This window comes from Pan paniscus, chromosome 23 (genome assembly GCF_029289425.2).
Source record: "Pan paniscus chromosome 23, NHGRI_mPanPan1-v2.0_pri, whole genome shotgun sequence".
In the NCBI taxonomy this organism is placed as follows: Eukaryota; Metazoa; Chordata; class Mammalia; order Primates; family Hominidae; genus Pan; species Pan paniscus.
In genome coordinates, this window is record NC_085927.1 from 39,427,806 (window position 1) to 39,439,012 (window position 11,207).

Here is an 11,207-nt window from a genome sequence, read left to right on the forward strand (position 1 = left end):
AACATGGTGAAACCCCATCTCTACTAAAAACACAAAAAATTAGCTGGGTATGGTGAGATGCACCTGTAATCCCAGCTACTCGGGAGGCTGAGGCAGGAGAATTGCTTAAACCCAGGAGGTGGAGGCTGCAGTGAGCTGAGATTGCGCCACTGCACTCCAGCCTGGGCAACAGAGCAAAAACTCCGTCTCAAAAACAAACAACAAAAAAGGTTGAAACAGAACAAAACCCCTCTGCTCTCATCTCGCAGAGGTCATCCCTGAGTCAGGGTGGCAGTCCCTCCCCGGGGGGCAGAGGAGAGTGCCTATGGTTGAGGCTGGGGACTCTGCAACTGGGGGTACCAGTATTAAATCAACACCTGCTGATCCCATGGGCCTTGGACAGGTTTCTTGGCTTTTTGGGGGCCACTGTCAAGTGGCAAGTATAAAAGCACCTCCCCACAGCAAATTAAAATCTGGCATGTGCACACACAGTGCTTGGCGCAGGGCTCACATGAGAAACCTGCTTTCTGGGTGGTGGCCGGTGTTCTTGGTAAATCTTACATCCTCCCATAGCAGCTAGAAAAGTCCTGGGCAGTCTGAGATCCATAAAGCCTGCTCGACTGCACAGGTAATACTCAAAGTGACAGTAACAAAATGTAGCCAAGTCCTGTGTTTGGCACCCTCCCCATGGTCTGTGTGCTAGGTGTGCCGGGGTCCTGGCCCAGAGAGTACACTCTCCCCTGCCCCTCACCCACCCTTGTGCCCCAAGCCCGTCCCTCAGAGGCTTCCCTGACCCTGGAGCAGGCCCACGGCAGGCGGGGCGCTGCAGGCAGTGTCCTCCCAAGTGCTGCAAGAGGCTTTTTCTCTGTAACCTTCCCAAGCTCCCGGCGGCTGTAAGTCTTCTCCGGGCAGGGACTGCAGAGGCTCAGCCTGGTGCTTGGGCAGGGTGCCTCTCTTGTCCTCCTTCTGGCTCTGCAGAATGCAGCTCCTCTCCAAGGCCAGGGCAGGATGCCCAGGGCCAGGCGACTGCGGCATTCTTGTCCTCATCCTTCAAGGCCAGCCCGAGGACTGAGTCCCTTCCCCATCTGAAATCAAGGGTCTTGGGTCTGAATCTTTCCTAAGATTCTGATGAGAATCATAGTCACTATTTCTAAAGAATGCTCACATACACACAACACACAATTTTGCATAAAACTTTACCAGCTACTTCTCCCACCAAGTTTGTCATGAATCAGCCAGGTAAAGAATTTCCACATTTCAGGAGCTACTGCTATTTGCAAAAGCAAACTGCAAAACAGAATGTATAGTGTTAATCTTTTAAAAATATAAATGCATAGAAAAATCTGAAAAAATCTGTGTAAGTGGCTCTAATGCTTATCTGTAGACAGTGGCTTTCAAGAGCTTTCATTGTATACCTCAGGCATTTTTGTATATGAATTTTTTTATTTTTGAGACAAGGTATTGTTCTGTCACCCAGGCTGGAGCACAGTGGTGTGATCACAGCTCACTGCAGCCTCACCCTTCTGTGCTCAAGCAATCCTCCCACCTCAGCCTCCCAAGTAGCTGAGACTACAAGTGCACAATGACACGCCAGCTAATTTTGTTCTTTTTTTAGAGATGGGGTCTCACCGTGTTGCCCAGGCTAATCTGGAACTCCTAGGCTCAAGCGATCCTCCCACCTCGGCTCCCCAGAGTGCTGGGATTACAGGCAAGAGCCACCGTACCCGGCCTTAATATAGTTTTTTTTAACATGTGTGTAACTTTTAGGAATTTCTTTCCCATTTAAAATAGAATCCTATAATGTTATCACCAACTATCTCAAATTCTCCAGGCCACTGATCCTTCTGTTGAGCAAATAGAGTCGACCATCACCCCAGAATAGTAATGAGGACTCCAGCTTCTGAAGTTCAATCTACAATTGATCAATCTGACATTTACATTTACCACTGGGTTCCTCTGGGAAAGGTATTAACCTATCTAGGCCTCCGATTAGCCTTTAACGTGGATTAGTTGCAGCTCCTAAACTTCAAAGGGTTTTTCACTTCGGTAAAAAGAAAAAAAAAAGATCAATGTGTTTTGTTAATTTTTTTTTTTTTTGAGATGGCGTCTCACGGTGTTGCCCAGGCTAGAGTGCAGTGGTGCAGTCTCGGCTCACTGCAACCTCCGCCTCCTGGGTTCACGCCATTCTCCTGCCTCAGCCTCCTGAGTAGCTGGGACTACAGGCGCCCACCACCATGCCCGACTAATTTTTTGTATTTTTAGTAGAGACGGGGTTTCACCATGTTAGCCAGGATGGGCTCAATCTCCTGACCTTGTGATCCACTCGCCTCGGCCTCCCAAAGTGCTGGGATTACAGGCGTGAGCCACCGCGCCCAGCCTTGTTTTTTTAATTTTTAAAGAAAAGACTCGAGTAAGTCAGGCTCTCAAGGACCCTGCCTGAGTCCGCAGTGGAAATGGTTCATCTTAGGGCTGCATCATTTGCCCCAGCCAACTTCTTACCAACTGGAGGGTCTCAAGGTGGGCCCCCAGAAGGTCCTGCAGGGCTGGGAGCCCAGAGGACAAATATGGCTAATGGAATCCAGCCTGGACTCTTACATCTGGCACCAGTTCAGCAAATGAGGATATAAAAAACCAGACATCACCTCATCGCTGTCTCATCAAAAAAGGAGACTTTCTTGCTGCACATTCCTGCAGAGGACAAATTCCTGCTCGTGTATTGCTTGGGAGGGAGCAAGAAGAGCAGAGTAGGGAATCTGAGGAGTTCTCCCCTTCTTGGGAATGGGAGAGCAGCCCAGGTCATCACAGCAGCCCTGAGACTGGCCTCTTGGTAACCATGACAACCTCAGCTCCCAGGCACTGTGTGGACATCTGACATCCTCCACTCCTTCCTACAACTCTGAAGAAGAACCTGGTTCTGCGAGGTGAGGGGGCTTGTCTGAGGTCACTGAGCTGCGGCTGGGACTTGCCCCTGTCTGACGAACTCCAGCGCCGATGCTCTCAGCTTCCCAGGAGCCAAGAGCCCTGTGGTCTAAGCGCAGCTCTTCTCAAACTGCGTGAGTGAGCTTGGGCAGGTCTAAGACCCCTCCTGAGTGCTTCAGTATCCCTCTCAGGATGTCCAGAGGAAAACTCCAGGCTGCCCCACCTCTTCCTCCAGGATAGTCTGTCATCAGTTTACACGTTGGGCTTTCCTGGAAAATTTAGAACACAGGGCCTGACAGTGTCAGAAAGATAACTAAAATGAACAAACACAACCCTCACAGTTGCGTTAAGACCAGACAGTCACTAAAAGCTACAACAGGCATGGTGGCTCATGCCTATAATCTCATCAGCACTTTGGGAGGCCGAGGTGTGTGGATCATGAGGTCAGGAGTTCAAGACCAGCCTGGCCAAGATAGTGAAACCCCGTCTCTACTAAAAATACAAAAATTAGCTGGGAGTGGTGGCAGGTGCCTGTAGTCCCAGCTACTCGGGAAGCTGAGGCAAAGAACTGCTTGAACCTGGGAGGCAGAGGTTGCAGTGAGCTGAGATCGCACCACTGCACTCCAGCCTGGGTGACAGAGCAAGACTGTCTCACACACACACACACAAAAGCGACAATAGGAAGGTCCCCACAGTTCCAGATCCCCAATGTGCTCTCTCTACAAACTGATGGCCCCATTGGATCCCCTGGCCCTGCCTGCTCAGCCCACCTGCCTCAGGGTCCTCATGGCTTCTCCTCCTCTGATCCCACCCTGAAGGATATGGGGTCCCCTCATGCCCCTCACCCTGTAGGCTTCTCAGGACTCCTCAGCAGGGCTCCCCAAGGACAATGTAAACAGCAAAACTAGGCTAAGATGGTGGACTCAAGGGAGTGGAGCCTTTGGTGTTTCAGGAGAATCTATAAATCCAGATTTTTATGCTAAATCGCCCAGTCATTTCATGTTGACAACTATAACCCTCATTTGCCATATGATGTTTTTTCTTTTTTTTTTTTAAGAGACAGGGTCTTGCTCTGTCGCCCAGGCTGGAATGCAGTGGTGTGATTATAGCTCACTGAAGCTTCGAATTCTGGGCTTAAGCCATTCTCCACCTCAGCCTCCTAGTAGCTGGGATTACAGGTGTGTGCCACCATGCCTGGCTAATTTTTTAAAATTTTTTGTAGAGATGAGGGTCTTGTTATATTGCCCAGGCTGGTCTCAAACTCCTGGCCTCAAGTCATCTTCCCGCCTTGGCCTCCCAAAGTGCTGGGATTTCAGGCATGAGCCACCATGCCCTGCCTGCTGTATGATTTTACATCCATTTGCTGTCCCTCCTCTGCTCACCATCTGGAAAGGTGGGGGAACTAACCCCTGCAAACTACATTTCCCAAGTTCCTTTGCAAACCGGCGTTGATTAGGTCCAGCCAATGGGAGGCACTTAAGGGAGACTGGCAGATAGAAGAGGCCCAGGTTTTTCCAGCCTTTGGGCAGTGGCTGGGTCTTCTCCAAACTTACAATTCCCTCCAGATAGACCTCTGTGGTCCCAGGCCATGGGTTTGGGTAACCCACCTCTGTCCAGCCTCCTGTTTGGCTTTTCAAAATTTCCCCCACTGGACCCCCTAAAGTGGGTTCTGTTTTTCTGACTAATAGGGCAACTAATTCAAATCCTCTTTTTTTTTTTTTTCCATATTTAAAATGGCTGTGTAAGGCCGGGCATGGTGGCTCACGCCTGTAATCCCAGCACTTTGGGAGGCCGACGCCTGTGGATCACTTGAGGTCAGGAGTTCGAGACCAGCCTGGCCAACATGGCAAAACCTCGTCTCTACTAAAAATACAAAAATTAGCCGGGTGTGGTGGTGCATGCCTGTGATCCCAGCTACTTGGGAGGCTAAGGCAGAAGAATTACTTGAACACGGGAGGCAGAGGTTGCCATGAGCCAAGATCACGCCACTGCATGCCAGCATGAGCTTACAGAGCAAGACCCTATCTCAAAAAAAAAAAAAAAAAAAAAAAAAAAAGATGGGCAAGGAAAAGAAACAAAATCTATAACACAAAACTGCCCATTTTTACCATTTTAAGTGTACAGGCCAGTGGTATTAATTATATTCAAAATATTGCACAATCACTACTACTATTTCCAAATCAAATCCCTTTAATGTCCTCTGTGGTTCTGCAGGCCTGTGGATGCCTGCTTGCCACCTCTGATTTGCAGATGGCAAAGATCCCCAGCCAGGTGCAGTAGCTCATGCCTGTAATCCCAGTAATCCCTACAGTTTAAGAGGCTGAAGCAGGAGGATCACTTGAGGCCAGGAGTTCAAGGCAAAGATTCTCTCATGCATTCTCTCCCCTGAGCATCCCAAATCCCATGAGGTTAATGGGGAGAGGGATGATCACCCTAATTTCATAGAGGAGGGAACTGGACTCAGGCAGACCCAGGGCTATGTAAGAGGGGAACCCCAAAGGCCTGGTTCCTAGCCTTGTGCTCTGTCTGTGCCCCACCCAGCCTCCTGGTAGCCTCCTCCCCACCCTCCAAAACTGTGCACATATTCACTGCTGCCCTGCCCTCCACCAAAGCTACCCCGGGCAACAGGGTGGAGGTGGGAGTCCTGGTTTCCTATTGGACATCATAAGACTGGACACCAATAAGAGTAACAACAACAGGGCTGGGCGTGGTGGCTCACGCCTGTAATCCCAGCACTTTGGGAGGCCAAGGTGGGTGGATCACCTGAGGTTGGGAGATCAAGACCATCCTGGCTAACACGGTGAAACACTGTCTCTATGCAAAATACAAAAAAATAGCTGGGCGTGGTGGCACATGCCTGTAATCCCAGCTACTCAGGAGGCTGAGGCAGAAGAATTGCTTGAACCTGGGAGGCAGAAGTTGCGGTGAGACGAGATTGTGCCACTGCACCTTAACCTGGGCAACAAGAGTGAAACTCTGTCTCAAGAAAAAAAAAAAAAAAAAGAGTAACAACAACAATCCCCCAAATATTTATGCACACAGGGGAAGGGACTGGGTCAGAGCCCTGAGCACAGGCCCCAAGGGTCTTGTGTCTCTGCTTTTCAGGGGTCACAGGGAAGTCTAGGGTGGTGGAAAAGCCCGGAGCCTCCCTAACTATAACACTCCAGTCACCACTTCTGGAGCGCTTACTGCATTCTCCAAGCAATTCCAGGTACTGTCTCTTAATCTTCAGAGAAAAGAGGCTGCTCGGGGAGCTATTATGCCCACTCGGTTCCCAGCAGAGAGGGGTGGAGCCAGCATCCCTGCCCTGCCCTGCCACGATGTGCCCTGTGTGCCCCGCCTGCCCAGTGCCTCCTCACTCTGGCCCCTGCCTTTGCTGGGCTTGTTTCCCCACACTGGGCCCGTTCTGTGAGGAATAATGAAAGCAAGTGTCAGACTGCCTGAAGGGAGGCCCCCTCAGCCCAAAGCAGCCCTTCACCATTGTAGCCCTGCCGGGCTGTGGGCCTGAGCCCAGCCTCTGCTGCAGCCTGGGGAGCAGAGCCAGGCAGGCAGCTCCATTGAGGAGGCACAGCAACAGCTGGAGGGGACCTGGGACAGGGAGGGGACCCAGGATGGGGAGATGGAGGCCTCTGGTGGCCCGATATCTTTGCCAGGACATGGTGGGCCCTGTCCCAAGCCCTGAGCAGCCCCGGGTGAGATGGGCATCCCATAGGCCTGGGTTTAAACCTGGTTCTAAATAACACATGCTGGGTTTGTCTGGGAACACACACACTGCTGAGAAGGACACCTGAGAATCAGATCACCCTGGCTGCTTCCCTAGGAGGATTTGGGTGGCTGGGGACAGAAGAGAAGGGAGATTTTTCACTGTCTACCCTTTGCGCCTTCAGACTTTTGAACCATTAATAAATAATTCAAAAAATTTAAGCCCTGGTTTGGTAAACCCTTCTAGGAGCTTGTTCTGAAATGGAGGCCATTCCAACAAATGCCAGCTCTGTCACCACTAGCTCTGTGAGTTGCGAAAATCATGTCACCTCTCTGTGCCTCAGTTTCCTCCTCTGTGAAACAGATACTAGAACTTGTCCACTATTCACAAGGTTACGAACGATCAAGATTTGGTCATCTGACCAGGCATGGTGGCTCATGCCTGTAATCCTAGCACTTTCGGAGGCTGAGGCAGACAGATCACTTGAGGTCAGGAGTTCGAGACCAGCCTGGCCAACATGGCGAAACCCTGTCTCTACTAAAAATATAAAAAATTAGCTGGGCATGCTGGCACACATCTATGATCCCACCTACTCAGGAGGCTGAGGTGGGGGGATTGCTTGAACCCAGGAGGCAGAGGTTGCAGTGAGCCAAGATCATGCCACTCCAGCCCGGGCAACAGAGCAAGACTCCATTAAAAAAAAAAAAAAAAAAAAAAAGGCCGGGCATGGTGGCTCACGCCTGTAATCCCACCACTTTGGGAGGCTGAGGCGGGTGGATCACCTGAGTTTGGGAGTTTGAGACCAGCCTGACCAACATGGAGAAACCTTGTCTCTACTAAAAATACAAAATTAGCCAGCTGTGGTGGCGCATGCCTGTAATCCCAGCTACTCGGGAGGCTGAGGTGGGAGAATCACTTGAACCCCGGGAGGCGGTGGTTGTGGTGAGCTGAGATTGTGCCATTGCACTCCAGCCTGGGCAACAAGAGCAAAACTCTATCTCAAAAAAAAAAAAAAAAAAGATTTGGCCCTTCAAAATTCCCCAGTGATCTCCTCTGTACCACAAATGGTGCCAGGCACAGTGGGTGTCAAGGTGAGGACGAGGGGCTTACAGTCTGGTAGAGGAGGTAAACACATGAACAGATGCTTGCAACAAGATGGATGAGTGCCGGACAGGGGAAACTGAGAGAGGCCAGTGGAGGAGCCTAATTCAGCCTGGGACAGGAAGGGCATCAAGGAAGGCTTCCTGGAGGAGGTGATGCCACAGCTGAGTCTTATTTTTTTATTTTTCAAGACAGGGTTTCACTGTTGCTGCCCAGGCTGGAGTACACTGGTGCAATCTCGGCTCACTACAGCCTGACCTCCCAGGCTCAAGTAATCCTCCTGCCTCACCCTCCTGAGTAGCTGGGACTACAGACGCTGACCACCACACCTGGCTAATTTTTGTATTTTTTGTAGAGACAGGGTTTCAATCATGTTGCCTGGGCTGGTCTTGAACTCCTGACCTCAAGTGATCCTCCCACCTCAGGCTCCTAAAATGCTGAGATTACAGGTATGAGCCACTGCACCCAGCCATACAGCTGAGTCTTGAAGGCTATCAGTTTGTTGTTCAATCAGAGGAGAAAGGGAGTCAGGAAAGGGGGGGGTGCGGTGAGCAGCAAGAGCGAAGGCCAGAGCGGGGATGCAATGCTGCTTCCAGATGAGCAGGAAGCAGGCTGGTGCTGAGGGCAGTGCGAAGCTGAGAAAAGGCGTTTGCCATGGACTTGAAAGGATGGCCCGGCTTCAGACCCTGATTCTACCATTTATCAGCTGTGTTACCTTGAGCAAAAATGATGTAACCAGTGCTTACCCTGTAGGGTTGTCGTGAGGATAAAAGCAAGTTAATGCATATAAGGTGCTTAGAACGGTCCTCTGCAGACCCAGGTGCAGAGTGGCCATCAGGAAGATGCTGGCTAGGCCAGGTGCGGTGGCTCACACCTGTAATCCTAGCACTTTGGGAGCCCGAGGTAGGTGGTTCACCTAAGGTCAGGAGTTCAAGACCAGCCTGGCCAACATGGTGAAACCCCATCTCTACTAAAAATACAAAATTAGCCGGGCATGGTGGCGTGCACCTGTAGTCCCAGCTACTTGGGAGGCTGAGGCAGGAGAATCGCTTGAACCCAGGAGGCAGAGGTTACAGTGAGCTGAGACCCAGCCTGGGTGACAAGAGTGAAACTCCGTCTCAAAAGAAAAAAAAAAAAGAAGATGATGCTGACTAAATATGTCTGAGTGGATGCACACATGAGCAAACAGGCCACCAAGCTCTCGACAGTTCCACGCCCTCCTTGCAGACACCCAGTGTTGGGGACCACTGTGGCCTCCCCACTTCCTGCTCATGGATCAGACAGATGACCTGGAGGCACAGTGATGACTGCCACCCCCACCCCCACGCTGGCCACAAAATGCCCAACCACAGCCCATGCTCCCACTGTCTGCAGTGGCCTGGACTTGGCAGCCCCTGGGAACCAGGCTTGAGGATGCTGAGCCAGGCCTGGAAGGTAAAAGAGACCCATACTTATTGTCACCCGCTCAAGCTGTGTCTAGCACAGGGATCCACCTGCAATAGCTCAGGTCCGACTCTCCCTATTTTATGGATGGGGCTCAGGGAGGCAAGAGAATGGCCTGGAAAAAGCCAGCGGTCCTGCCCAAGGCTGTGGGGCTCCAAAGATGGGTGTCTCCAGTACCTATCACCCACCCAGGCCTAGTTCGTTCTTGCTCACCTGGCCTGGTTGCTGGGGTCTCCATTTAGACACATGGAAGGCCCAGTTCCAGGCCAGACATGGTGGTTCACGCCTGTAATCCCAGCACTTTGGGAGGCTGAGGTGGGCGGATTACTTGAGGTGAGGAGTTCAAGACCAGCCTGGCCAACATGGCGAAAGCCCCTCTCTACTAAAAATACAAAAATCAGCCAGGCATGGTAGTACACGCCTGTAATCCCAGCTACTTAGGAGGCTGAGGCAGGAGAATCTCTTGAACCCAGGAGGCGGAGGTTGTAGTGAACAAAGATTGTGCCACTGCACTCCAGCCTACGCAACAAAGCAAGACGCCATCTCAAAAAAAAAAAAAAAAAAAAAAAGGAGACTCAGTTCCAAGGCAAAAGACTTGGGAGGCAGTGTGGGGCCATGTGAAGGAAACTCAGAAGCATGGGTATCAGTGAGGATACCTTCAAGATCATTCAATGTGCAAACAGCAAACCTGAGGCCCAGAGAGGTTCCATAAGCCACTTTAGGCCATCCAGCCCACCCATGGCAGGGCTGGGATGGAACTTTGTCCTTCTTCTCAAGGCACAACCTGCCCCGATGTCCCAGGTGCCCGGTGGTTGGGGACTGGGGGTGTGGTGGGGTGGGGCTGCAGGCTGTGGCCTGAGGCAACCTGTCTGCAAACCAGGACCCAGAAAAGAACAGGCCAGGAGTGGTTTGCAAGCAGTTTTGCTGGAGAGAGCCCAGAGGGAGCCATAAATCAGGCACTGTGGCTACTGGTCAGGAGCAGGGACTAGCATCCAGCAGGGATGCCTGCCCCCCATCTGGCCCTTCGTCCACCACAGTGACAGGGATGCTGCAGAGGCTGTGGAGGCCCAGGCCAGGTCCCCAGCCCTGCTGCGGCTCTGCAGGTGGAGGAATGCAGGAGGAGATTCTGAGTTGGGCTCAACTGGCTCTCGCCGCAGAGAGAGTAGAACGCCCAGAAAGGCTGGCTGGGGGTGGCCTGTTGACCTTACCCTGCAGCCAGGTGGAAGGAGAGGACAGGACAGGAGGGAGGCTTCAGTCTCGGGCTGGCCAGAGGGTCATGCCTTCTGTAGCTGGGCCTGAAGAAATGGGGGCAGGAAAGGGGCCTGAGCCTCACTGAGGAGCCTACAGCTTCTTTGGGTGCGTGGGCTGGGTCTGAAAAGGGAGCATCCAGGCTCCACCCTGGGAGTTGGTTGATGCTCTGGGGCAGGGACAGAGACAGGAAAGCTAGCCCTGACATGATTCACCATGCGACAAGTTAGCCAAGGGGAGGGGGGGAGGGGACAAAAGGCACCTGATGGCTGATGATCATATTGATAGCCATAGTGACGACAATGGTTCCTGTGTATTTACTATAGATGCTATGCCAGCCACTGTGAGCCTCAGCACGACCCTAGCAGGGAGGTACCATTTATTCCCCTTTTTACAGATGAGGTAACTGAGGGCCAGAGTGATGAAATGATGGCCTGCACAGCCAGCGGTGCTCCCATCAGCCCTGGCAAACCCTTGCGTGTCCCTTTTCCGGGGCTCTGAGCTCCAGGCAGGCTGGGGCACAGGCTCTTGCGGTCCCTCCTCCATCTCCTGCATGGTGCCTTGCTCACAAAACACACTCGGTATGCAACCATGAGCGGATGTGTGAAGTCAGCCCCTCTGGGTGCAGATGGAGAGAACATCCAATCCCCCCACTGCCCTTCTCTACAACTGGCCATGTAACTATACCTAGCAAAGCCCATGGTCTGATCTGAGCAGCACAGTGTCCAAAGAGGTGGCCAAGACCTGGAAAATCTCCCCCACCCATTTCACAGATGAGAAAACTGAGGCTCAGGGAGGTTATGCAGCTTGCTTG